The sequence below is a fragment of the Triturus cristatus genome, chromosome 1_1 (genome assembly GCF_964204655.1).
Source record: "Triturus cristatus chromosome 1_1, aTriCri1.1, whole genome shotgun sequence".
NCBI lineage: Eukaryota > Metazoa > Chordata > Amphibia > Caudata > Salamandridae > Triturus > Triturus cristatus.
Window position 1 is genome coordinate 1,022,548,954 of NC_140579.1, and position 26,000 is coordinate 1,022,574,953.

Sequence of the window (26,000 nt, forward strand, 5' to 3'; positions counted from 1 at the left end):
TACAAGAATTGGCTTGGTAGTTTGGTTTGCCCTGTTCCCATCACGCACTGGGACAGGTACAGACTAATTTGCATGTAGCCAGGTTCTGAGCTGGGATGGTGCAGTGAGCTAAAAAATGGTGATGGATTAAAACCATGATCTCTTGACTTGGAAAGAGTATTCTGCATCATTCAGAAACTCTGTCCATCACCACCCCCTTTTTCCCAAATCGATTTTATCCACACTTAGTGTGGGAGGGTATGCTCAGACGTGAGTCCCTTGCTCATTGCACCATCAGGATTCAGGCAAGCCGGGCCGACGAAGGCTGTGATGCCAGAAACCGGTCCCCGGAAGCTTGTTTCCTTCCCAGTACAAGAATTGGCTTGGTAGTTTGGTTTGCCCTGTTCCCATCACGCACTGGGACAGGTACAGACTAATTTGAATGTAGCCAGGTTCTGAGCTGGGATGGTGCAGTGAGCTAAAAAACGGTGATGGATTAAAACCATGATCTCTTGACTTGGTAAGAGTATTCTGCATCATTCAGAAACTCTGTCCATCACCACCCCCTTTTTCCCAAATCGATTTTATCCACACTCAGTGTGGGAGGGTATGCTCAGACGTGAGTCCCTTGCTCATTGCACCATCAGCATTCAGGCAAGCCGGGCTGACGAAGGCTGTGATGCCAGAAACCGGTCCCTGGAAGCTTGTTTCCTTCCCAGTACAAGAATTGGCTTGGTAGTTTGGTTTGCCCTGTTCCCATCATGCACTGGGACAGGTACAGACTAATTTGCATGTAGCCAGGTTCTGAGCTGGGATGGTGCAGTGAGCTAAAAAACGGTGATGGATTAAAACCATGATCTCTTGACTTGGTAAGAGTATTCTGCATCATTCAGAAACTCTGTCCATCACCACCCCCTTTTTCCCAAATCAATTTTATCCACACTCAGTGTGGGAGGGTATGCTCAGACGTGAGTCCCTTGCTCATTGCACCATCAGGATTCAGGCAAGCCGGGCCGACGAAGGCTGTGATGCCAGAAACCGGTCCCCGGAAGCTTGTTTCCTTCCCAGTACAAGAATTGGCTTGGTAGTTTGGTTTGCCCTGTTCCCATCATGCACTGGGACAGGTACAGACTAATTTGCATGTAGCCAGGTTCTGAGCTGGGATGGTGCAGTGAGCTAAAAAACGGTGATGGATTAAAACCATGATCTCTTGACTTGGTAAGAGTATTCTGCATCATTCAGAAACTCTGTCCATCACCACCCCCTTTTTCCCAAATCGATTTTATCCACACTCAGTGTGGGAGGGTATGCTCAGACGTGAGTCCCTTGCTCATTGCACCATCAGGATTCAGGCAAGCCGGGCCGACGAAGGCTGTGATGCCAGAAACCGGTCCCCGGAAGCTTGTTTCCTTCCCAGTACAAGAATTGGCTTGGTAGTTTGGTTTGCCCTGTTCCCATCACGCACTGGGACAGGTACAGACTAATTTGCATGTAGCCAGGTTCTGAGCTGGGATGGTGCAGTGAGCTAAAAAATGGTGATGGATTAAAACCATGATCTCTTGACTTGGAAAGAGTATTCTGCATCATTCAGAAACTCTGTCCATCACCACCCCCTTTTTCCCAAATCGATTTTATCCACACTTAGTGTGGGAGGGTATGCTCAGACGTGAGTCCCTTGCTCATTGCACCATCAGGATTCAGGCAAGCCGGGCCGACGAAGGCTGTGATGCCAGAAACCGGTCCCCGGAAGCTTGTTTCCTTCCCAGTACAAGAATTGGCTTGGTAGTTCGGTTTGCCCTGTTCCCATCATGCACTGGGACAGGTACAGACTAATTTGCATGTAGCCAGGTTCTGAGCTGGGATGGTGCAGTGAGCTAAAAAACGGTGATGGATTAAAACCATGATCTCTTGACTTGGTAAGAGTATTCTGCATCATTCAGAAACTCTGTCCATCACCACCCCCTTTTTCCCAAATCGATTTTATCCACACTCAGTGTGGGAGGGTATGCTCAGACGTGAGTCCCTTGCTCATTGCACCATCAGGATTCAGGCAAGCCAGGCCGACGAAGGCTGTGATGCCAGAAACCGGTCCCCGGAAGCTTGTTTCCTTCCCAGTACAAGAATTGGCTTGGTAGTTTGGTTTGCCCTGTTCCCATCATGCACTGGGACAGGTACAGACTAATTTGCATGTAGCCAGGTTCTGAGCTGGGATGGTGCCGTGAGCTAAAAAACGGTGATGGATTAAAACCATGATCTCTTGACTTGGTAAGAGTATTCTGCATCCTTCAGAAACTCTGTCCATCACCACCCCCTTTTTCCCAAATGGATTTTATCCACACTCAGTGTGGGAGGGTATGCTCAGACGTGAGTCCCTTGCTCATTGCACCATCAGGATTCAGGCAAGCCGGGCCGACGAAGGCTGTGATGCCAGAAACCGGTCCCCGGAAGCTTGTTTCCTTCCCAGTACAAAAATTGGCTTGGTAGTTCGGTTTGCTCTGTTCCCATCATGCATTGGGACAGGTACAGACTAATTTGCATGTAGCCAGGTTCTGAGCTGGGATGGTGCAGTGAGCTAAAAAACGGTGATGGATTAAAACCATGATCTCTTGACTTGGTAAGAGTATTCTGCATCATTCAGAAACTCTGTCCATCACCACCCCCTTTTTCCCAAATCGATTTTATCCACACTCAGTGTGGGAGGGTATGCTCAGACGTGAGTCCCTTGCTCATTGCACCATCAGGATTCAGGCAAGCCGGGCCGACGAAGGCTGTGATGCCAGAAACCGGTCCCCGGAAGCTTGTTTCCTTCTCAGTACAAGAATTGGCTTGGTAGTTTGGTTTGCCCTGTTCCCATCATGCACTGGGACAGGTACAGACTAATTTGCATGTAGCCAGGTTCTGAGCTGGGATGGTGCAGTGAGCTAAAAAACGGTGATGGATTAAAACCATGATCTCTTGACTTGGTAAGAGTATTCTGTATCATTCAGAAACTCTGTCCATCACCACCCCCTTTTTCCCAAATCGATTTTATCCACACTCAGTGTGGGAGGGTATGCTCAGACGTGAGTCCCTTGATCATTGCACCATCAGGATTCAGGCAAGCCGGGCCGACGAAGGCTGTGATGCCAGAAACTGGTCCCCGGAAGCTTGTTTCCATCCCAGTACAAGAATTGGCTTGGTAGTTTGGTTTGCCCTGTTCCCATCATGCACTGGGACAGGTACAGACTAATTTGCATGTAGCCAGGTTCTGAGCTGGGATGGTGCAATGAGCTAAAAAACGGTGATGGATTAAAACCATGATCTCTTGACTTGGTAAGAGTATTCTGCATCATTCAGAAACTCTGTCCATCACCACCCCCTTTTTCCCAAATCAATTTTATCCACACTCAGTGTGGGAGGGTATGCTCAGACGTGAGTCCCTTGCTCATTGCACCATCAGGATTCAGGCAAGCCGGGCCGACGAAGGCTGTGATGCCAGAAACCGGTCCCCGGAAGCTTGTTTCCTTCCCAGTACAAGAATTGGCTTGGTAGTTTGGTTTGCCCTGTTCCCATCATGCACTGGGACAGGTACAGACTAATTTGCATGTAGGCAGGTTCTGAGCTGGGATGGTGCAGTGAGCTAAAAAACGGTGATGGATTAAAACCATGATCTCTTGACTTGGTAAGAGTATTCTGCATCATTCAGAAAGTCTGTCCATCACCACCCCCTTTTTCCCAAATCGATTTTATCCACACTCAGTGTGGGAGGGTATGCTCAGACGTGAGTCCCTTGCTCATTGCACCATCAGCATTCAGGCAAGCCGGGCTGACGAAGGCTGTGATGCCAGAAACCGGTCCCCGGAAGCTTGTTTCCTTCCCAGTACAAGAATTGGCTTGGTAGTTTGGTTTGCCCTGTTCCCATCATGCACTGGGACAGGTACAGACTAATTTGCATGTAGCCAGGTTCTGAGCTGGGATGGTGCAGTGAGCTAAAAAACGGTGATGGATTAAAACCATGATCTCTTGACTTGGTAAGAGTATTCTGCATCATTCAGAAACTCTGTCCATCACCACCCCCTTTTTCCCAAATCGATTTTATCCACACTCAGTGTGGGAGGGTATGCTCAGACGTGAGTCCCTTGCTCATTGCACCATCAGGATTCAGGCAAGCCGGGCCGACGAAGGCTGTGATGCCAGAAACCGGTCCCCGGAAGCTTGTTTCCTTCCCAGTACAAGAATTGGCTTGGTAGTTTGGTTTGCCCTGTTCCCATCACGCACTGGGACAGGTACAGACTAATTTGAATGTAGCCAGGTTCTGAGCTGGGATGGTGCAGTGAGCTAAAAAACGGTGATGGATTAAAACCATGATCTCTTGACTTGGTAAGAGTATTCTGCATCATTCAGAAACTCTGTCCATCACCACCCCCTTTTTCCCAAATCGATTTTATCCACACTCAGTGTGGGAGGGTATGCTCAGACGTGAGTCCCTTGCTCATTGCACCATCAGCATTCAGGCAAGCCGGGCTGACGAAGGCTGTGATGCCAGAAACCGGTCCCTGGAAGCTTGTTTCCTTCCCAGTACAAGAATTGGCTTGGTAGTTTGGTTTGCCCTGTTCCCATCACGCACTGGGACAGGTACAGACTAATTTGCATGTAGCCAGGTTCTGAGCTGGGATGGTGCAGTGAGCTAAAAAATGGTGATGGATTAAAACCATGATCTCTTGACTTGGAAAGAGTATTCTGCATCATTCAGAAACTCTGTCCATCACCACCCCCTTTTTCCCAAATCGATTTTATCCACACTTAGTGTGGGAGGGTATGCTCAGACGTGAGTCCCTTGCTCATTGCACCATCAGGATTCAGGCAAGCCGGGCCGACGAAGGCTGTGATGCCAGAAACCGGTCCCCGGAAGCTTGTTTCCTTCCCAGTACAAGAATTGGCTTGGTAGTTCGGTTTGCCCTGTTCCCATCATGCACTGGGACAGGTACAGACTAATTTGCATGTAGCCAGGTTCTGAGCTGGGATTGTGCAGTGAGCTAAAAAACGGTGATGGATTAAAACCATGATCTCTTGACTTGGTAAGAGTATTCTGCATCATTCAGAAACTCTGTCCATCACCACCCCCTTTTTCCCAAATCGATTTTATCCACACTCAGTGTGGGAGGGTATGCTCAGACGTGAGTCCCTTGCTCATTGCACCATCAGGATTCAGGCAAGCCAGGCCGACGAAGGCTGTGATGCCAGAAACCGGTCCCCGGAAGCTTGTTTCCTTCCCAGTACAAGAATTGGCTTGGTAGTTTGGTTTGCCCTGTTCCCATCATGCACTGGGACAGGTACAGACTAATTTGCATGTAGCCAGGTTCTGAGCTGGGATGGTGCCGTGAGCTAAAAAACGGTGATGGATTAAAACCATGATCTCTTGACTTGGTAAGAGTATTCTGCATCCTTCAGAAACTCTGTCCATCACCACCCCCTTTTTCCCAAATGGATTTTATCCACACTCAGTGTGGGAGGGTATGCTCAGACGTGAGTCCCTTGCTCATTGCACCATCAGGATTCAGGCAAGCCGGGCCGACGAAGGCTGTGATGCCAGAAACCGGTCCCCGGAAGCTTGTTTCCTTCCCAGTACAAAAATTGGCTTGGTAGTTCGGTTTGCTCTGTTCCCATCATGCATTGGGACAGTTACAGACTAATTTGCATGTAGCCAGGTTCTGAGCTGGGATGGTGCAGTGAGCTAAAAAACGGTGATGGATTAAAACCATGATCTCTTGACTTGGTAAGAGTATTCTGCATCATTCAGAAACTCTGTCCATCACCACCCCCTTTTTCCCAAATCGATTTTATCCACACTCAGTGTGGGAGGGTATGCTCAGACGTGAGTCCCTTGCTCATTGCACCATCAGGATTCAGGCAAGCCGGGCCGACGAAGGCTGTGATGCCAGAAACCGGTCCCCGGAAGCTTGTTTCCTTCTCAGTACAAGAATTGGCTTGGTAGTTTGGTTTGCCCTGTTCCCATCATGCACTGGGACAGGTACAGACTAATTTGCATGTAGCCAGGTTCTGAGCTGGGATGGTGCAGTGAGCTAAAAAACGGTGATGGATTAAAACCATGATCTCTTGACTTGGTAAGAGTATTCTGTATCATTCAGAAACTCTGTCCATCACCACCCCCTTTTTCCCAAATCGATTTTATCCACACTCAGTGTGGGAGGGTATGCTCAGACGTGAGTCCCTTGATCATTGCACCATCAGGATTCAGGCAAGCCGGGCCGACGAAGGCTGTGATGCCAGAAACTGGTCCCCGGAAGCTTGTTTCCATCCCAGTACAAGAATTGGCTTGGTAGTTTGGTTTGCCCTGTTCCCATCATGCACTGGGACAGGTACAGACTAATTTGCATGTAGCCAGGTTCTGAGCTGGGATGGTGCAATGAGCTAAAAAACGGTGATGGATTAAAACCATGATCTCTTGACTTGGTAAGAGTATTCTGCATCATTCAGAAACTCTGTCCATCACCACCCCCTTTTTCCCAAATCAATTTTATCCACACTCAGTGTGGGAGGGTATGCTCAGACGTGAGTCCCTTGCTCATTGCACCATCAGGATTCAGGCAAGCCGGGCCGACGAAGGCTGTGATGCCAGAAACCGGTCCCCGGAAGCTTGTTTCCTTCCCAGTACAAGAATTGGCTTGGTAGTTTGGTTTGCCCTGTTCCCATCATGCACTGGGACAGGTACAGACTAATTTGCATGTAGGCAGGTTCTGAGCTGGGATGGTGCAGTGAGCTAAAAAACGGTGATGGATTAAAACCATGATCTCTTGACTTGGTAAGAGTATTCTGCATCATTCAGAAAGTCTGTCCATCACCACCCCCTTTTTCCCAAATCGATTTTATCCACACTCAGTGTGGGAGGGTATGCTCAGACGTGAGTCCCTTGCTCATTGCACCATCAGGATTCAGGCAAGCCGGGCCGACGAAGGCTGTGATGCCAGAAACCGGTCCCCGGAAGCTTGTTTCCTTCCCAGTACAAGAATTGGCTTGGTAGTTTGGTTTGCCCTGTTCCCATCACGCACTGGGACAGGTACAGACTAATTTGAATGTAGCCAGGTTCTGAGCTGGGATGGTGCAGTGAGCTAAAAAACGGTGATGGATTAAAACCATGATCTCTTGACTTGGTAAGAGTATTCTGCATCATTCAGAAACTCTGTCCATCACCACCCCCTTTTTCCCAAATCGATTTTATCCACACTCAGTGTGGGAGGGTATGCTCAGACGTGAGTCCCTTGCTCATTGCACCATCTGCATTCAGGCAAGCCGGGCTGACGAAGGCTGTGATGCCAGAAACCGGTCCCTGGAAGCTTGTTTCCTTCCCAGTACAAGAATTGGCTTGGTAGTTTGGTTTGCCCTGTTCCCATCATGCACTGGGACAGGTACAGACTAATTTGCATGTAGCCAGGTTCTGAGCTGGGATGGTGCAGTGAGCTAAAAAACGGTGATGGATTAAAACCATGATCTCTTGACTTGGTAAGAGTATTCTGCATCATTCAGAAACTCTGTCCATCACCACCCCCTTTTTCCCAAATCAATTTTATCCACACTCAGTGTGGGAGGGTATGCTCAGACGTGAGTCCCTTGCTCATTGCACCATCAGGATTCAGGCAAGCCGGGCCGACGAAGGCTGTGATGCCAGAAACCGGTCCCCGGAAGCTTGTTTCCTTCCCAGTACAAGAATTGGCTTGGTAGTTTGGTTTGCCCTGTTCCCATCATGCACTGGGACAGGTACAGACTAATTTGCATGTAGCCAGGTTCTGAGCTGGGATGGTGCAGTGAGCTAAAAAAACGGTGATGGATTAAAACCATGATCTCTTGACTTGGTAAGAGTATTCTGCATCATTCAGAAACTCTGTCCATCACCACCCCCTTTTTCCCAAATCGATTTTATCCACACTCAGTGTGGGAGGGTATGCTCAGACGTGAGTCCCTTGATCATTGCACCACCAGGATTCAGGCAAGCCGGGCCGACGAAGGCTGTGATGCCAGAAACTGGTCCCCGGAAGCTTGTTTCCTTCCCAGTACAAGAATTGGCTTGGTAGTTTGGTTTGCCCTGTTCCCATCATGCACTGGGACAGGTACAGACTAATTTGCATGTAGCCAGGTTCTGAGCTGGGATGGTGCAGTGAGCTAAAAAACGGTGATGGATTAAAACCATGATCTCTTGACTTGGTAAGAGTATTCTGCATCATTCAGAAACTCTGTCCATCACCACCCCCTTTTTCCCAAATCGATTTTATCCACACTCAGTGTGGGAGGGTATGCTCAGACGTGAGTCCCTTGCTCATTGCACCATCAGGATTCAGGCAAGCCGGGCTGACGAAGGCTGTGATGCCAGAAACCGGTCCCCGGAAGCTTGTTTCCTTCCCAGTACAAGAATTGGCTTGGTAGTTTGGTTTGCCCTGTTCCCATCATGCACTGGGACAGGTACAGACTAATTTGCATGTAGCCAGGTTCTGAGCTGGGATGGTGCAGTGAGCTAAAAAACGGTGATGGATTAAAACCATGATCTCTTGACTTGGTAAGAGTATTCTGCATCATTCAGAAACTCTGTCCATCACCACCCCCTTTTTCCCAAATCGATTTTATCCACACTCAGTGTGGGAGGGTATGCTCAGACGTGAGTCCCTTGCTCATTGCACCATCAGGATTCAGGCAAGCCGGGCCGACGAAGGCTGTGATGCCAGAAACCGGTCCCCGGAAGCTTGTTTCCTTCCCAGTACAAGAATTGGCTTGGTAGTTTGGTTTGCCCTGTTCCCATCACGCACTGGGACAGGTACAGACTAATTTGAATGTAGCCAGGTTCTGAGCTGGGATGGTGCAGTGAGCTAAAAAACGGTGATGGATTAAAACCATGATCTCTTGACTTGGTAAGAGTATTCTGCATCATTCAGAAACTCTGTCCATCACCACCCCCTTTTTCCCAAATCGATTTTATCCACACTCAGTGTGGGAGGGTATGCTCAGACGTGAGTCCCTTGCTCATTGCACCATCAGCATTCAGGCAAGCCGGGCTGACGAAGGCTGTGATGCCAGAAACCGGTCCCTGGAAGCTTGTTTCCTTCCCAGTACAAGAATTGGCTTGGTAGTTTGGTTTGCCCTGTTCCCATCATGCACTGGGACAGGTACAGACTAATTTGCATGTAGCCAGGTTCTGAGCTGGGATGGTGCAGTGAGCTAAAAAACGGTGATGGATTAAAACCATGATCTCTTGACTTGGTAAGAGTATTCTGCATCATTCAGAAACTCTGTCCATCACCACCCCCTTTTTCCCAAATCAATTTTATCCACACTCAGTGTGGGAGGGTATGCTCAGACGTGAGTCCCTTGCTCATTGCACCATCAGGATTCAGGCAAGCCGGGCCGACGAAGGCTGTGATGCCAGAAACCGGTCCCCGGAAGCTTGTTTCCTTCCCAGTACAAGAATTGGCTTGGTAGTTTGGTTTGCCCTGTTCCCATCATGCACTGGGACAGGTACAGACTAATTTGCATGTAGCCAGGTTCTGAGCTGGGATGGTGCAGTGAGCTAAAAAAACGGTGATGGATTAAAACCATGATCTCTTGACTTGGTAAGAGTATTCTGCATCATTCAGAAACTCTGTCCATCACCACCCCCTTTTTCCCAAATCGATTTTATCCACACTCAGTGTGGGAGGGTATGCTCAGACGTGAGTCCCTTGATCATTGCACCACCAGGATTCAGGCAAGCCGGGCCGACGAAGGCTGTGATGCCAGAAACTGGTCCCCGGAAGCTTGTTTCCTTCCCAGTACAAGAATTGGCTTGGTAGTTTGGTTTGCCCTGTTCCCATCATGCACTGGGACAGGTACAGACTAATTTGCATGTAGCCAGGTTCTGAGCTGGGATGGTGCAGTGAGCTAAAAAACGGTGATGGATTAAAACCATGATCTCTTGACTTGGTAAGAGTATTCTGCATCATTCAGAAACTCTGTCCATCACCACCCCCTTTTTCCCAAATCGATTTTATCCACACTCAGTGTGGGAGGGTATGCTCAGACGTGAGTCCCTTGCTCATTGCACCATCAGGATTCAGGCAAGCCGGGCCGACGAAGGCTGTGATGCCAGAAACCGGTCCCCGGAAGCTTGTTTCCTTCCCAGTACAAGAATTGGCTTGGTAGTTTGGTTTGTCCTGTTCCCATCATGCACTGGGACAGGTGCAGACTAATTTGCATGTAGCCAGGTTCTGAGCTGGGATGGTGCAGTGAGCTAAAAAACGGTGATGGATTAAAACCATGATCTCTTGACTTGGTAAGAGTATTCTGCATCATTCAGAAACTCTGTCCATCACCACCCCCTTTTTCCCAAATCGATTTTATCCACACTCAGTGTGGGAGGGTATGCTCAGACGTGAGTCCCTTGCTCATTGCACCATCAGGATTCAGGCAAGCCGGGCCGACGAAGGCTGTGATGCCAGAAACCGGTCCCCGGAAGCTTGTTTCCTTCCCAGTACAAGAATTGGCTTGGTAGTTTGGTTTGCCCTGTTCCCATCATGCACTGGGACAGGTACAGACTAATTTGCATGTAGCCAGGTTCTGAGCTGGGATGGTGCAGTGAGCTAAAAAACGGTGATGGATTAAAACCATGATTTCTTGACTTGGTAAGAGTTTTCTGCATCATTCAGAAACTCTGTCCATCACCACCCCCTTTTTCCCAAATCGATTTTATCCACACTCAGTGTGGGAGGGTATGCTCAGACGTGAGTCCCTTGATCATTGCACCATCAGGATTCAGGCAAGCCGGGCCGACGAAGGCTGTGATGCCAGAAACTGGTCCCCGGAAGCTAGTTTCCTTCCCAGTACAAGAATTGGCTTGGTAGTTTGGTTTGCCCTGTTCCCATCATGCACTGGGACAGGTACAGACTAATTTGCATGTAGCCAGGTTCTGAGCTGGGATGGTGCAGTGAGCTAAAAAACGGTGATGGATTAAAACCATGATCTCTTGACTTGGTAAGAGTATTCTGCATCATTCAGAAACTCTGTCCATCACCACCCCCTTTTTCCCAAATCAATTTTATCCACACTCAGTGTGGGAGGGTATGCTCAGACGTGAGTCCCTTGCTCATTGCACCATCAGGATTCAGGCAAGCCGGGCCGACGAAGGCTGTGATGCCAGAAACCGGTCCCCGGAAGCTTGTTTCCTTCCCAGTACAAGAATTGGCTTGGTAGTTTGGTTTGCCCTGTTCCCATCATGCACTGGGACAGGTACAGACTAATTTGCATGTAGCCAGGTTCTGAGTGGGGATGGTGCAGTGAGCTAAAAAACGGTGATGGATTAAAACCATGATCTCTTGACTTGGTAAGAGTATTCTGCATCATTCAGAAACTCTGTCCATCACCACCCCCTTTTTCCCAAATCGATTTTATCCACACTCAGTGTGGGAGGGTATGCTCAGACGTGAGTCCCTTGCTCATTGCACCATCAGGATTCAGGCAAGCCTGGCCGACGAAGGCTGTGATGCCAGAAACCGGTCCCCGGAAGCTTGTTTCCTTCCCAGTACAAGAATTGGCTTGGTAGTTTGGTTTGCCCTGTTCCCATCACGCACTGGGACAGGTACAGACTAATTTGAATGTAGCCAGGTTCTGAGCTGGGATGGTGCAGTGAGCTAAAAAACGGTGATGGATTAAAACCATGATCTCTTGACTTGGTAAGAGTATTCTGCATCATTCAGAAACTCTGTCCATCACCACCCCCTTTTTCCCAAATCGATTTTATCCACACTCAGTGTGGGAGGGTATGCTCAGACGTGAGTCCCTTGCTCATTGCACCATCAGCATTCAGGCAAGCCGGGCTGACGAAGGCTGTGATGCCAGAAACCGGTCCCTGGAAGCTTGTTTCCTTCCCAGTACAAGAATTGGCTTGGTAGTTTGGTTTGCCCTGTTCCCATCATGCACTGGGACAGGTACAGACTAATTTGCATGTAGCCAGGTTCTGAGCTGGGATGGTGCAGTGAGCTAAAAAACGGTGATGGATTAAAACCATGATCTCTTGACTTGGTAAGAGTATTCTGCATCATTCAGAAACTCTGTCCATCACCACCCCCTTTTTCCCAAATCAATTTTATCCACACTCAGTGTGGGAGGGTATGCTCAGACGTGAGTCCCTTGCTCATTGCACCATCAGGATTCAGGCAAGCCGGGCCGACGAAGGCTGTGATGCCAGAAACCGGTCCCCGGAAGCTTGTTTCCTTCCCAGTACAAGAATTGGCTTGGTAGTTTGGTTTGCCCTGTTCCCATCATGCACTGGGACAGGTACAGACTAATTTGCATGTAGCCAGGTTCTGAGCTGGGATGGTGCAGTGAGCTAAAAAACGGTGATGGATTAAAACCATGATCTCTTGACTTGGTAAGAGTATTCTGCATCATTCAGAAACTCTGTCCATCACCACCCCCTTTTTCCCAAATCGATTTTATCCACACTCAGTGTGGGAGGGTATGCTCAGACGTGAGTCCCTTGCTCATTGCACCATCAGGATTCAGGCAAGCCGGGCCGACGAAGGCTGTGATGCCAGAAACCGGTCCCCGGAAGCTTGTTTCCTTCCCAGTACAAGAATTGGCTTGGTAGTTTGGTTTGCCCTGTTCCCATCACGCACTGGGACAGGTACAGACTAATTTGCATGTAGCCAGGTTCTGAGCTGGGATGGTGCAGTGAGCTAAAAAATGGTGATGGATTAAAACCATGATCTCTTGACTTGGAAAGAGTATTCTGCATCATTCAGAAACTCTGTCCATCACCACCCCCTTTTTCCCAAATCGATTTTATCCACACTCAGTGTGGGAGGGTATGCTCAGACGTGAGTCCCTTGCTCATTGCACCATCAGGATTCAGGCAAGCCGGGCCGACGAAGGCTGTGATGCCAGAAACCGGTCCCCGGAAGCTTGTTTCCTTCCCAGTACAAGAATTGGCTTGGTAGTTCGGTTTGCCCTGTTCCCATCATGCACTGGGACAGGTACAGACTAATTTGCATGTAGCCAGGTTCTGAGCTGGGATGGTGCAGTGAGCTAAAAAACGGTGATGGATTAAAACCATGATCTCTTGACTTGGTAAGAGTATTCTGCATCATTCAGAAACTCTGTCCATCACCACCCCCTTTTTCCCAAATCGATTTTATCCACACTCAGTGTGGGAGGGTATGCTCAGACGTGAGTCCCTTGCTCATTGCACCATCAGGATTCAGGCAAGCCAGGCCGACGAAGGCTGTGATGCCAGAAACCGGTCCCCGGAAGCTTGTTTCCTTCCCAGTACAAGAATTGGCTTGGTAGTTTGGTTTGCCCTGTTCCCATCATGCACTGGGACAGGTACAGACTAATTTGCATGTAGCCAAGTTCTGAGCTGGGATGGTGCCGTGAGCTAAAAAACGGTGATGGATTAAAACCATGATCTCTTGACTTGGTAAGAGTATTCTGCATCCTTCAGAAACTCTGTCCATCACCACCCCCTTTTTCCCAAATCGATTTTATCCACACTCAGTGTGGGAGGGTATGCTCAGACGTGAGTCCCTTGCTCATTGCACCATCAGGATTCAGGCAAGCCGGGCCGACGAAGGCTGTGATGCCAGAAACCGGTCCACGGAAGCTTGTTTCCTTCCCAGTACAAAAATTGGCTTGGTAGTTCGGTTTGCTCTGTTCCCATCATGCATTGGGACAGGTACAGACTAATTTGCATGTAGCCAGGTTCTGAGCTGGGATGGTGCAGTGAGCTAAAAAACGGTGATGGATTAAAACCATGATCTCTTGACTTGGTAAGAGTATTCTGCATCATTCAGAAACTCTGTCCATCACCACCCCCTTTTTCCCAAATCGATTTTATCCACACTCAGTGTGGGAGGGTATGCTCAGACGTGAGTCCCTTGCTCATTGCACCATCAGGATTCAGGCAAGCCGGGCCGACGAAGGCTGTGATGCCAGAAACCGGTCCCCGGAAGCTTGTTTCCTTCTCAGTACAAGAATTGGCTTGGTAGTTTGGTTTGCCCTGTTCCCATCATGCACTGGGACAGGTACAGACTAATTTGCATGTAGCCAGGTTCTGAGCTGGGATGGTGCAGTGAGCTAAAAAACGGTGATGGATTAAAACCATGATCTCTTGACTTGGTAAGAGTATTCTGTATCATTCAGAAACTCTGTCCATCACCACCCCCTTTTTCCCAAATCGATTTTATCCACACTCAGTGTGGGAGGGTATGCTCAGACGTGAGTCCCTTGTTCATTGCACCATCAGGATTCAGGCAAGCCGGGCCGACGAAGGCTGTGATGCCAGAAACCGGTCCCCGGAAGCTTGTTTCCTTCCCAGTACAAGAATTGGCTTGGTAGTTTGGTTTGCCCTGTTCCCATCATGCACTGGGACAGGTACAGACTAATTTGCATGTAGCCAGGTTCTGAGCTGGGATGGTGCAGTGAGCTAAAAAACGGTGATGGATTAAAACCATGATTTCTTGACTTGGTAAGAGTATTCTGCATCATTCAGAAACTCTGTCCATCACCACCCCCTTTTTCCCAAATCGATTTTATCCACACTCAGTGTGGGAGGGTATGCTCAGACGTGAGTCCCTTGATCATTGCACCATCAGGATTCAGGCAAGCCGGGCCGACGAAGGCTGTGATGCCAGAAACTGGTCCCCGGAAGCTTGTTTCCATCCCAGTACAAGAATTGGCTTGGTAGTTTGGTTTGCCCTGTTCCCATCATGCACTGGGACAGGTACAGACTAATTTGCATGTAGCCAGGTTCTGAGCTGGGATGGTGCAATGAGCTAAAAAACGGTGATGGATTAAAACCATGATCTCTTGACTTGGTAAGAGTATTCTGCATCATTCAGAAACTCTGTCCATCACCACCCCCTTTTTCCCAAATCAATTTTATCCACACTCAGTGTGGGAGGGTATGCTCAGACGTGAGTCCCTTGCTCATTGCACCATCAGGATTCAGGCAAGCCGGGCCGACGAAGGCTGTGATGCCAGAAACCGGTCCCCGGAAGCTTGTTTCCTTCCCAGTACAAGAATTGGCTTGGTAGTTTGGTTTGCCCTGTTCCCATCATGCACTGGGACAGGTACAGACTAATTTGCATGTAGGCAGGTTCTGAGCTGGGATGGTGCAGTGAGCTAAAAAACGGTGATGGATTAAAACCATGATCTCTTGACTTGGTAAGAGTATTCTGCATCATTCAGAAAGTCTGTCCATCACCACCCCCTTTTTCCCAAATCGATTTTATCCACACTCAGTGTGGGAGGGTATGCTCAGACGTGAGTCCCTTGCTCATTGCACCATCAGGATTCAGGCAAGCCGGGCTGACGAAAGCTGTGATGCCAGAAACCGGTCCCCGGAAGCTTGTTTCCTTCCCAGTACAAGAATTGGCTTGGTAGTTTGGTTTGCCCTGTTCCCATCATGCACTGGGACAGGTACAGACTAATTTGCATGTAGCCAGGTTCTGAGCTGGGATGGTGCAGTGAGCTAAAAAACGGTGATGGATTAAAACCATGATCTCTTGACTTGGTAAGAGTATTCTGCATCATTCAGAAACTCTGTCCATCACCACCCCCTTTTTCCCAAATCGATTTTATCCACACTCAGTGTGGGAGGGTATGCTCAGACGTGAGTCCCTTGCTCATTGCACCATCAGGATTCAGGCAAGCCGGGCCGACGAAGGCTGTGATGCCAGAAACCGGTCCCCGGAAGCTTGTTTCCTTCCCAGTACAAGAATTGGCTTGGTAGTTTGGTTTGCCCTGTTCCCATCACGCACTGGGACAGGTACAGACTAATTTGAATGTAGCCAGGTTCTGAGCTGGGATGGTGCAGTGAGCTAAAAAACGGTGATGGATTAAAACCATGATCTCTTGACTTGGTAAGAGTATTCTGCATCATTCAGAAACTCTGTCCATCACCACCCCCTTTTTCCCAAATCGATTTTATCCACACTCAGTGTGGGAGGGTATGCTCAGACGTGAGTCCCTTGCTCATTGCACCATCAGCATTCAGGCAAGCCGGGCTGACGAAGGCTGTGATGCCAGAAACCGGTCCCTGGAAGCTTGTTTCCTTCCCAGTACAAGAATTGGCTTGGTAGTTTGGTTTGCCCTGTTCCCATCATGCACTGGGACAGGTACAGACTAATTTGCATGTAGCCAGGTTCTGAGCTGGGATGGTGCAGTGAGCTAAAAAACGGTGATGGATTAAAACCATGATCTCTTGACTTGGTAAGAGTATTCTGCATCATTCAGAAACTCTGTCCATCACCACCCCCTTTTTCCCAAATCAATTTTATCCACACTCAGTGTGGGAGGGTATGCTCAGACGTGAGTCCCTTGCTCATTGCACCATCAGGATTCAGGCAAGCCGGGCCGACGAAGGCTGTGATGCCAGAAACCGGTCCCCGGAAGCTTGTTTCCTTCCCAGTACAAGAATTGGCTTGGTAGTTTGGTTTGCCCTGTTCCCATCATGCACTGGGACAGGTACAGACTAATTTGCATGTAGCCAGGTTCTGAGCTGGGATGGTGCAGTGAGCTAAAAAAACGGTGATGGATTAAAACCATGATCTCTTGACTTGGTAAGAGTATTCTGCATCATTCAGAAACTCTGTCCATCACCACCCCCTTTTTCCCAAATCGATTTTATCCACACTCAGTGTGGGAGGGTATGCTCAGACGTGAGTCCCTTGATCATTGCACCACCAGGATTCAGGCAAGCCGGGCCGACGAAGGCTGTGATGCCAGAAACTGGTCCCCGGAAGCTTGTTTCCTTCCCAGTACAAGAATTGGCTTGGTAGTTTGGTTTGCCCTGTTCCCATCATGCACTGGGACAGGTACAGACTAATTTGCATGTAGCCAGGTTCTGAGCTGGGATGGTGCAGTGAGCTAAAAAACGGTGATGGATTAAAACCATGATCTCTTGACTTGGTAAGAGTATTCTGCATCATTCAGAAACTCTGTCCATCACCACCCCCTTTTTCCCAAATCGATTTTATCCACACTCAGTGTGGGAGGGTATGCTCAGACGTGAGTCCCTTGCTCATTGCACCATCAGGATTCAGGCAAGCCGGGCCGACGAAGGCTGTGATGCCAGAAACCGGTCCCCGGAAGCTTGTTTCCTTCCCAGTACAAGAATTGGCTTGGTAGTTTGGTTTGTCCTGTTCCCATCATGCACTGGGACAGGTGCAGACTAATTTGCATGTAGCCAGGTTCTGAGCTGGGATGGTGCAGTGAGCTAAAAAACGGTGATGGATTAAAACCATGATCTCTTGACTTGGTAAGAGTATTCTGCATCATTCAGAAACTCTGTCCATCACCACCCCCTTTTTCCCAAATCGATTTTATCCACACTCAGTGTGGGAGGGTATGCTCAGACGTGAGTCCCTTGCTCATTGCACCATCAGGATTCAGGCAAGCCGGGCCGACGAAGGCTGTGATGCCAGAAACCGGTCCCCTGAAGCTTGTTTCCTTCCCAGTACAAGAATTGGCTTGGTAGTTTGGTTTGCCCTGTTCCCATCATGCACTGGGACAGGTACAGACTAATTTGCATGTAGCCAGGTTCTGAGCTGGGATGGTGCAGTGAGCTAAAAAACGGTGATGGATTAAAACCATGATTTCTTGACTTGGTAAGAGTATTCTGCATCATTCAGAAACTCTGTCCATCACCACCCCCTTTTTCCCAAATCGATTTTATCCACACTCAGTGTGGGAGGGTATGCTCAGACGTGAGTCCCTTGATCATTGCACCATCAGGATTCAGGCAAGCCGGGCCGACGAAGGCTGTGATGCCAGAAACTGGTCCCCGGAAGCTTGTTTCCTTCCCAGTACAAGAATTGGCTTGGTAGTTTGGTTTGCCCTGTTCCCATCATGCACTGGGACAGGTACAGACTAATTTGCATGTAGCCAGGTTCTGAGCTGGGATGGTGCAGTGAGCTAAAAAACGGTGATGGATTAAAACCATGATCTCTTGACTTGGTAAGAGTATTCTGCATCATTCAGAAACTCTGTCCATCACCACCCCCTTTTTCCCAAATCAATTTTATCCACACTCAGTGTGGGAGGGTATGCTCAGACGTGAGTCCCTTGCTCATTGCACCATCAGGATTCAGGCAAGCCGGGCCGACGAAGGCTGTGATGCCAGAAACCGGTCCCCGGAAGCTTGTTTCCTTCCCAGTACAAGAATTGGCTTGGTAGTTTGGTTTGCCCTGTTCCCATCATGCACTGGGACAGGTACAGACTAATTTGCATGTAGGCAGGTTCTGAGCTGGGATGGTGCAGTGAGCTAAAAAACGGTGATGGATTAAAACCATGATCTCTTGACTTGGTAAGAGTATTCTGCATCATTCAGAAACTCTGTCCATCACCACCCCCTTTTTCCCAAATCGATTTTATCCACACTCAGTGTGGGAGGGTATGCTCAGACGTGAGTCCCTTGCTCATTGCACCATCAGGATTCAGGCAAGCCGGGCTGACGAAGGCTGTGATGCCAGAAACCGGTCCCCGAAAGCTTGTTTCCTTCCCAGTACAAGAATTGGCTTGGTAGTTTGGTTTGCCCTGTTCCCATCATGCACTGGGACAGGTACAGACTAATTTGCATGTAGCCAGGTTCTGAGCTGGGATGGTGCAGTGAGCTAAAAAACGGTGATGGATTAAAACCATGATCTCTTGACTTGGTAAGAGTATTCTGCATCATTCAGAAACTCTGTCCATCACCACCCCCTTTTTCCCAAATTGATTTTATCCACACTCAGTGTGGGAGGGTATGCTCAGACGTGAGTCCCTTGCTCATTGCACCATCAGGATTCAGGCAAGCCGGGCCGACGAAGGCTGTGATGCCAGAAACGGTCCCCGGAAGCTTGTTTCCTTCCCAGTACAAGAATTGGCTTGGTAGTTTGGTTTGCCCTGTTCCCATCACGCACTGGGACAGGTACAGACTAATTTGAATGTAGCCAGGTTCTGAGCTGGGATGGTGCAGTGAGCTAAAAAACGGTGATGGATTAAAACCATGATCTCTTGACTTGGTAAGAGTATTCTGCATCATTCAGAAACTCTGTCCATCACCACCCCCTTTTTCCCAAATCGATTTTATCCACACTCAGTGTGGGAGGGTATGCTCAGACGTGAGTCCCTTGCTCATTGCACCATCAGCATTCAGGCAAGCCGGGCTGACGAAGGCTGTGATGCCAGAAACCGGTCCCTGGAAGCTTGTTTCCTTCCCAGTACAAGAATTGGCTTGGTAGTTTGGTTTGCCCTGTTCCCATCATGCACTGGGACAGGTACAGACTAATTTGCATGTAGCCAGGTTCTGAGCTGGGATGGTGCAGTGAGCTAAAAAACGGTGATGGATTAAAACCATGATCTCTTGACTTGGTAAGAGTATTCTGCATCATTCAGAAACTCTGTCCATCACCACCCCCTTTTTCCCAAATCGATTTTATCCACACTCAGTGTGGGAGGGTATGCTCAGACGTGAGTCCCTTGCTCATTGCACCATCAGGAATCAGACAAGCCGGGCCGACGAAGGCTGTGATGCCAGAAACCGGTCCCCGGAAGCTTGTTTGCTTCCCAGTACAAGAATTGGCTTGGTAGTTTGGTTTGCCCTGTTCCCATCATGCACTGGGACAGGTACAGACTAATTTGCATGTAGCCAGGTTCTGAGCTGGGATGGTGCAGTGAGCTAAAAAACGGTGATGGATTAAAACCATGATCTCTTGACTTGGTAAGAGTATTCTGCATCATTCAGAAACTCTGTCCATCACCACCCCCTTTTTCCCAAATCGATTTTATCCACACTCAGTGTGGGAGGGTATGCTCAGACGTGAGTCCCTTGCTCATTGCACCATCAGGATTCAGGCAAGCCGGGCCGACGAAGGCTGTGATGCCAGAAACCGGTCCCCGGAAGCTTGTTTCCTTCCCAGTACAAGAATTGGCTTGGTAGTTTGGTTTGCCCTGTTCCCATCACGCACTGGGACAGGTACAGACTAATTTGCATGTAGCCAGGTTCTGAGCTGGGATGGTGCAGTGAGCTAAAAAACGGTGATGGATTAAAACCATGATCTCTTGACTTGGTAAGAGTATTCTGCATCATTCAGAAACTCTGTCCATCACCACCCCCTTTTTCCCAAATCGATTTTATCCACACTCAGTGTGGGAGGGTATGCTCAGACGTGAGTCCCTTGCTCATTGCACCATCAGCATTCAGGCAAGCCGGGCTGACGAAGGCTGTGATGCCAGAAACCGGTCCCTGGAAGCTTGTTTCCTTCCCAGTACAAGAATTGGCTTGGTAGTTTGGTTTGCCCTGTTCCCATCATGCACTGGGACAGGTACAGACTAATTTGCATGTAGCCAGGTTCTGAGCTGGGATGGTGCAGTGAGCTAAAAAACGGTGATGGATTAAAACCATGATCTCTTGACTTGGTAAGAGTATTCTGCATCATTCAGAAACTCTGTCCATCACCACCCCCTTTTTCCCAAATCGATTTTATCCACACTCAGTGTGGGAGGGTATGCTCAGACGTGAGTCCCTTGCTCATTGCACCATCAGGAATCAGACAAGCCGGGCCGACGAAGGCTGTGATGCCAGAAACCGGTCCCCGGAAGCTTGTTTGCTTCCCAGTACAAGAATTGGCTTGGTAGTTTGGTTTGCCCTGTTCCCATCATGCACTGGGACAGGTACAGACTAATTTGCATGTAGCCAGGTTCTGAGCTGGGATGGTGCAGTGAGCTAAAAAACGGTGATGGATTAAAACCATGATCTCTTGACTTGGTAAGAGTATTCTGCATCATTCAGAAACTCTGTCCATCACCACCCCCTTTTTCCCAAATCGATTTTATCCACACTCAGTGTGGGAGGGTATGCTCAGACGTGAGTCCCTTGCTCATTGCACCATCAGGATTCAGGCAAGCCGGGCCGACGAAGGCTGTGATGCCAGAAACCGGTCCCCGGAAGCTTGTTTCCTTCCCAGTACAAGAATTGGCTTGGTAGTTTGGTTTGCCCTGTTCCCATCACGCACTGGGACAGGTACAGACTAATTTGCATGTAGCCAGGTTCTGAGCTGGGATGGTGCAGTGAGCTAAAAAATGGTGATGGATTAAAACCATGATCTCTTGACTTGGAAAGAGTATTCTGCATCATTCAGAAACTCTGTCCATCACCACCCCCTTTTTCCCAAATCGATTTTATCCACACTCAGTGTGGGAGGGTATGCTCAGACGTGAGTCCCTTGCTCATTGCACCATCAGGATTCAGGCAAGCCGGGCCGACGAAGGCTGTGATGCCAGAAACCGGTCCCCGGAAGCTTGTTTCCTTCCCAGTACAAGAATTGGCTTGGTAGTTCGGTTTGCCCTGTTCCCATCATGCACTGGGACAGGTACAGACTAATTTGCATGTAGCCAGGTTCTGAGCTGGGATGGTGCAGTGAGCTAAAAAACGGTGATGGATTAAAACCATGATCTCTTGACTTGGTAAGAGTATTCTGCATCATTCGGAAACTCTGTCCATCACCACCCCCTTTTTCCCAAATCGATTTTATCCACAATCAGTGTGGGAGGGTATGCTCAGACGTGAGTCCCTTGCTCATTGCACCATCAGGATTCAGGCAAGCCAGGCCGACGAAGGCTGTGATGCCAGAAACCGGTCCCCGGAAGCTTGTTTCCTTCCCAGTACAAGAATTGGCTTGGTAGTTTGGTTTGCCCTGTTCCCATCATGCACTGGGACAGGTACAGACTAATTTGCATGTAGCCAGGTTCTGAGCTGGGATGGTGCAGTGAGCTAAAAAACGGTGATGGATTAAAACCATGATCTCTTGACTTGGTAAGAGTATTCTGCATCCTTCAGAAACTCTGTCCATCACCACCCCCTTTTTCCCAAATCGATTTTATCCACACTCAGTGTGGGAGGGTATGCTCAGACGTGAGTCCCTTGCTCATTGCACCATCAGGATTCAGGCAAGCCGGACCGACGAAGTCTGTGATGCCAGAAACCGGTCCCCGGAAGCTTGTTTCCTTCCCAGTACAAAAATTGGCTTGGTAGTTCGGTTTGCTCTGTTCCCATCATGCATTGGGACAGGTACAGACTAATTTGCATGTAGCCAGGTTCTGAGCTGGGATGGTGCAGTGAGCTAAAAAACGGTGATGTATTAAAACCATGATCTCTTGACTTGGTAAGAGTATTCTGCATCATTCAGAAACTCTGTCCATCACCACCCCCTTTTTCCCAAATCGATTTTATCCACACTCAGTGTGGGAGGGTATGCTCAGACGTGAGTCCCTTGCTCATTGCACCATCAGCATTCAGGCAAGCCGGGCTGACGAAGGCTGTGATGCCAGAAACCGGTCCCTGGAAGCTTGTTTCCTTCCCAGTACAAGAATTGGCTTGGTAGTTTGGTTTGCCCTGTTCCCATCATGCACTGGGACAGGTACAGACTAATTTGCATGTAGCCAGGTTCTGAGCTGGGATGGTGCAGTGAGCTAAAAAACGGTGATGGATTAAAACCATGATCTCTTGACTTGGTAAGAGTATTCTGCATCATTCAGAAACTCTGTCCATCACCACCCCCTTTTTCCCAAATCGATTTTATCCACACTCAGTGTGGGAGGGTATGCTCAGACGTGAGTCCCTTGCTCATTGCACCATCAGGATTCAGGCAAGCCGGGCCGACGAAGGCTGTGATGCCAGAAACCGGTCCCCGGAAGCTTGTTTCCTTCCCAGTACAAGAATTGGCTTGGTAGTTTGGTTTGCCCTGTTCCCATCATGCACTGGGACAGGTACAGACTAATTTGCATGTAGCCAGGTTCTGAGCTGGGATGGTGCAGTGAGCTAAAAAACGGTGATGGATTAAAACCATGATCTCTTGACTTGGTAAGAGTATTCTGCATCATTCAGAAACTCTGTCCATCACCACCCCCTTTTTCCCAAATCGATTTTATCCACACTCAGTGTGGGAGGGTATGCTCAGACGTGAGTCCCTTGCTCATTGCACCATCAGGATTCAGGCAAGCCGGGCCGACGAAGGCTGTGATGCCAGAAACCGGTCCCCGGAAGCTTGTTTCCTTCCCAGTACAAGAATTGGCTTGGTAGTTTGGTTTGTCCTGTTCCCATCATGCACTGGGACAGGTGCAGACTAATTTGCATGTAGCCAGGTTCTGAGCTGGGATGGTGCAGTGAGCTAAAAAACGGTGATGGATTAAAACCATGATCTCTTGACTTGGTAAGAGTATTCTGCATCATTCAGAAACTCTGTCCATCACCACCCCCTTTTTCCCAAATCGATTTTATCCACACTCAGTGTGGGAGGGTATGCTCAGACGTGAGTCCCTTGCTCATTGCACCATCAGGATTCAGGCAAGCCGGGCCGACGAAGGCTGTGATGCCAGAAACCGGTCCCCGGAAGCTTGTTTCCTTCCCAGTACAAGAATTGGCTTGGTAGTTTGGTTTGCCCTGTTCCCATCATGCACTGGGACAGGTACAGACTAATTTGCATGTAGCCAGGTTCTGAGCTGGGATGGTGCAGTGAGCTAAAAAACGGTGATGGATTAAAACCATGATTTCTTGACTTGGTAAGAGTATTCTGCATCATTCAGAAACTCTGTCCATCACCACCCCCTTTTTCCCAAATCGATTTTATCCACACTCAGTGTGGGAGGGTATGCTCAGACGTGAGTCCCTTGATCATTGCACCATCAGGATTCAGGCAAGCCGGGCCGACGAAGGCTGTGATGCCAGAAACTGGTCCCCGGAAGCTTGTTTCCTTCCCAGTACAAGAATTGGCTTGGTAGTTTGGTTTGCCCTGTTCCCATCATGCACTGGGACAGGTACAGACTAATTTGCATGTAGCCAGGTTCTGAGCTGGGATGGTGCAGTGAGCTAAAAAACGGTGATGGATTAAAACCATGATCTCTTGACTTGGTAAGAGTATTCTGCATCATTCAGAAACTCTGTCCATCACCACCCCCTTTTTCCCAAATCAATTTTATCCACACTCAGTGTGGGAGGGTATGCTCAGACGTGAGTCCCTTGCTCATTGCACCATCAGGATTCAGGCAAGCCGGGCCGACGAAGGCTGTGATGCCAGAAACCGGTCCCCGGAAGCTTGTTTCCTTCCCAGTACAAGAATTGGCTTGGTAGTTTGGTTTGCCCTGTTCCCATCATGCACTGGGACAGGTACAGACTAATTTGCATGTAGGCAGGTTCTGAGCTGGGATGGTGCAGTGAGCTAAAAAACGGTGATGGATTAAAACCATGATCTCTTGACTTGGTAAGAGTATTCTGCATCATTCAGAAACTCTGTCCATCACCACCCCCTTTTTCCCAAATCGATTTTATCCACACTCAGTGTGGGAGGGTATGCTCAGACGTGAGTCCCTTGCTCATTGCACCATCAGGATTCAGGCAAGCCGGGCTGACGAAGGCTGTGATGCCAGAAACCGGTCCCCGAAAGCTCGTTTCCTTCCCAGTACAAGAATTGGCTTGGTAGTTTGGTTTGCCCTGTTCCCATCATGCACTGGGACAGGTACAGACTAATTTGCATGTAGCCAGGTTCTGAGCTGGGATGGTGCAGTGAGCTAAAAAACGGTGATGGATTAAAACCATGATCTCTTGACTTGGTAAGAGTATTCTGCATCATTCAGAAACTCTGTCCATCACCACCCCCTTTTTCCCAAATTGATTTTATCCACACTCAGTGTGGGAGGGTATGCTCAGACGTGAGTCCCTTGCTCATTGCACCATCAGGATTCAGGCAAGCCGGGCCGACGAAGGCTGTGATGCCAGAAACGGTCCCCGGAAGCTTGTTTCCTTCCCAGTACAAGAATTGGCTTGGTAGTTTGGTTTGCCCTGTTCCCATCACGCACTGGGACAGGTACAGACTAATTTGAATGTAGCCAGGTTCTGAGCTGGGATGGTGCAGTGAGCTAAAAAACGGTGATGGATTAAAACCATGATCTCTTGACTTGGTAAGAGTATTCTGCATCATTCAGAAACTCTGTCCATCACCACCCCCTTTTTCCCAAATCGATTTTATCCACACTCAGTGTGGGAGGGTATGCTCAGACGTGAGTCCCTTGCTCATTGCACCATCAGCATTCAGGCAAGCCGGGCTGACGAAGGCTGTGATGCCAGAAACCGGTCCCTGGAAGCTTGTTTCCTTCCCAGTACAAGAATTGGCTTGGTAGTTTGGTTTGCCCTGTTCCCATCATGCACTGGGACAGGTACAGACTAATTTGCATGTAGCCAGGTTCTGAGCTGGGATGGTGCAGTGAGCTAAAAAACGGTGATGGATTAAAACCATGATCTCTTGACTTGGTAAGAGTATTCTGCATCATTCAGAAACTCTGTCCATCACCACCCCCTTTTTCCCAAATCGATTTTATCCACACTCAGTGTGGGAGGGTATGCTCAGACGTGAGTCCCTTGCTCATTGCACCATCAGGAATCAGACAAGCCGGGCCGACGAAGGCTGTGATGCCAGAAACCGGTCCCCGGAAGCTTGTTTGCTTCCCAGTACAAGAATTGGCTTGGTAGTTTGGTTTGCCCTGTTCCCATCATGCACTGGGACAGGTACAGACTAATTTGCATGTAGCCAGGTTCTGAGCTGGGATGGTGCAGTGAGCTAAAAAACGGTGATGGATTAAAACCATGATCTCTTGACTTGGTAAGAGTATTCTGCATCATTCAGAAACTCTGTCCATCACCACCCCCTTTTTCCCAAATCGATTTTATCCACACTCAGTGTGGGAGGGTATGCTCAGACGTGAGTCCCTTGCTCATTGCACCATCAGGATTCAGGCAAGCCGGGCCGACGAAGGCTGTGATGCCAGAAACCGGTCCCCGGAAGCTTGTTTCCTTCCCAGTACAAGAATTGGCTTGGTAGTTTGGTTTGCCCTGTTCCCATCACGCACTGGGACAGGTACAGACTAATTTGCATGTAGCCAGGTTCTGAGCTGGGATGGTGCAGTGAGCTAAAAAACGGTGATGGATTAAAACCATGATCTCTTGACTTGGTAAGAGTATTCTGCATCATTCA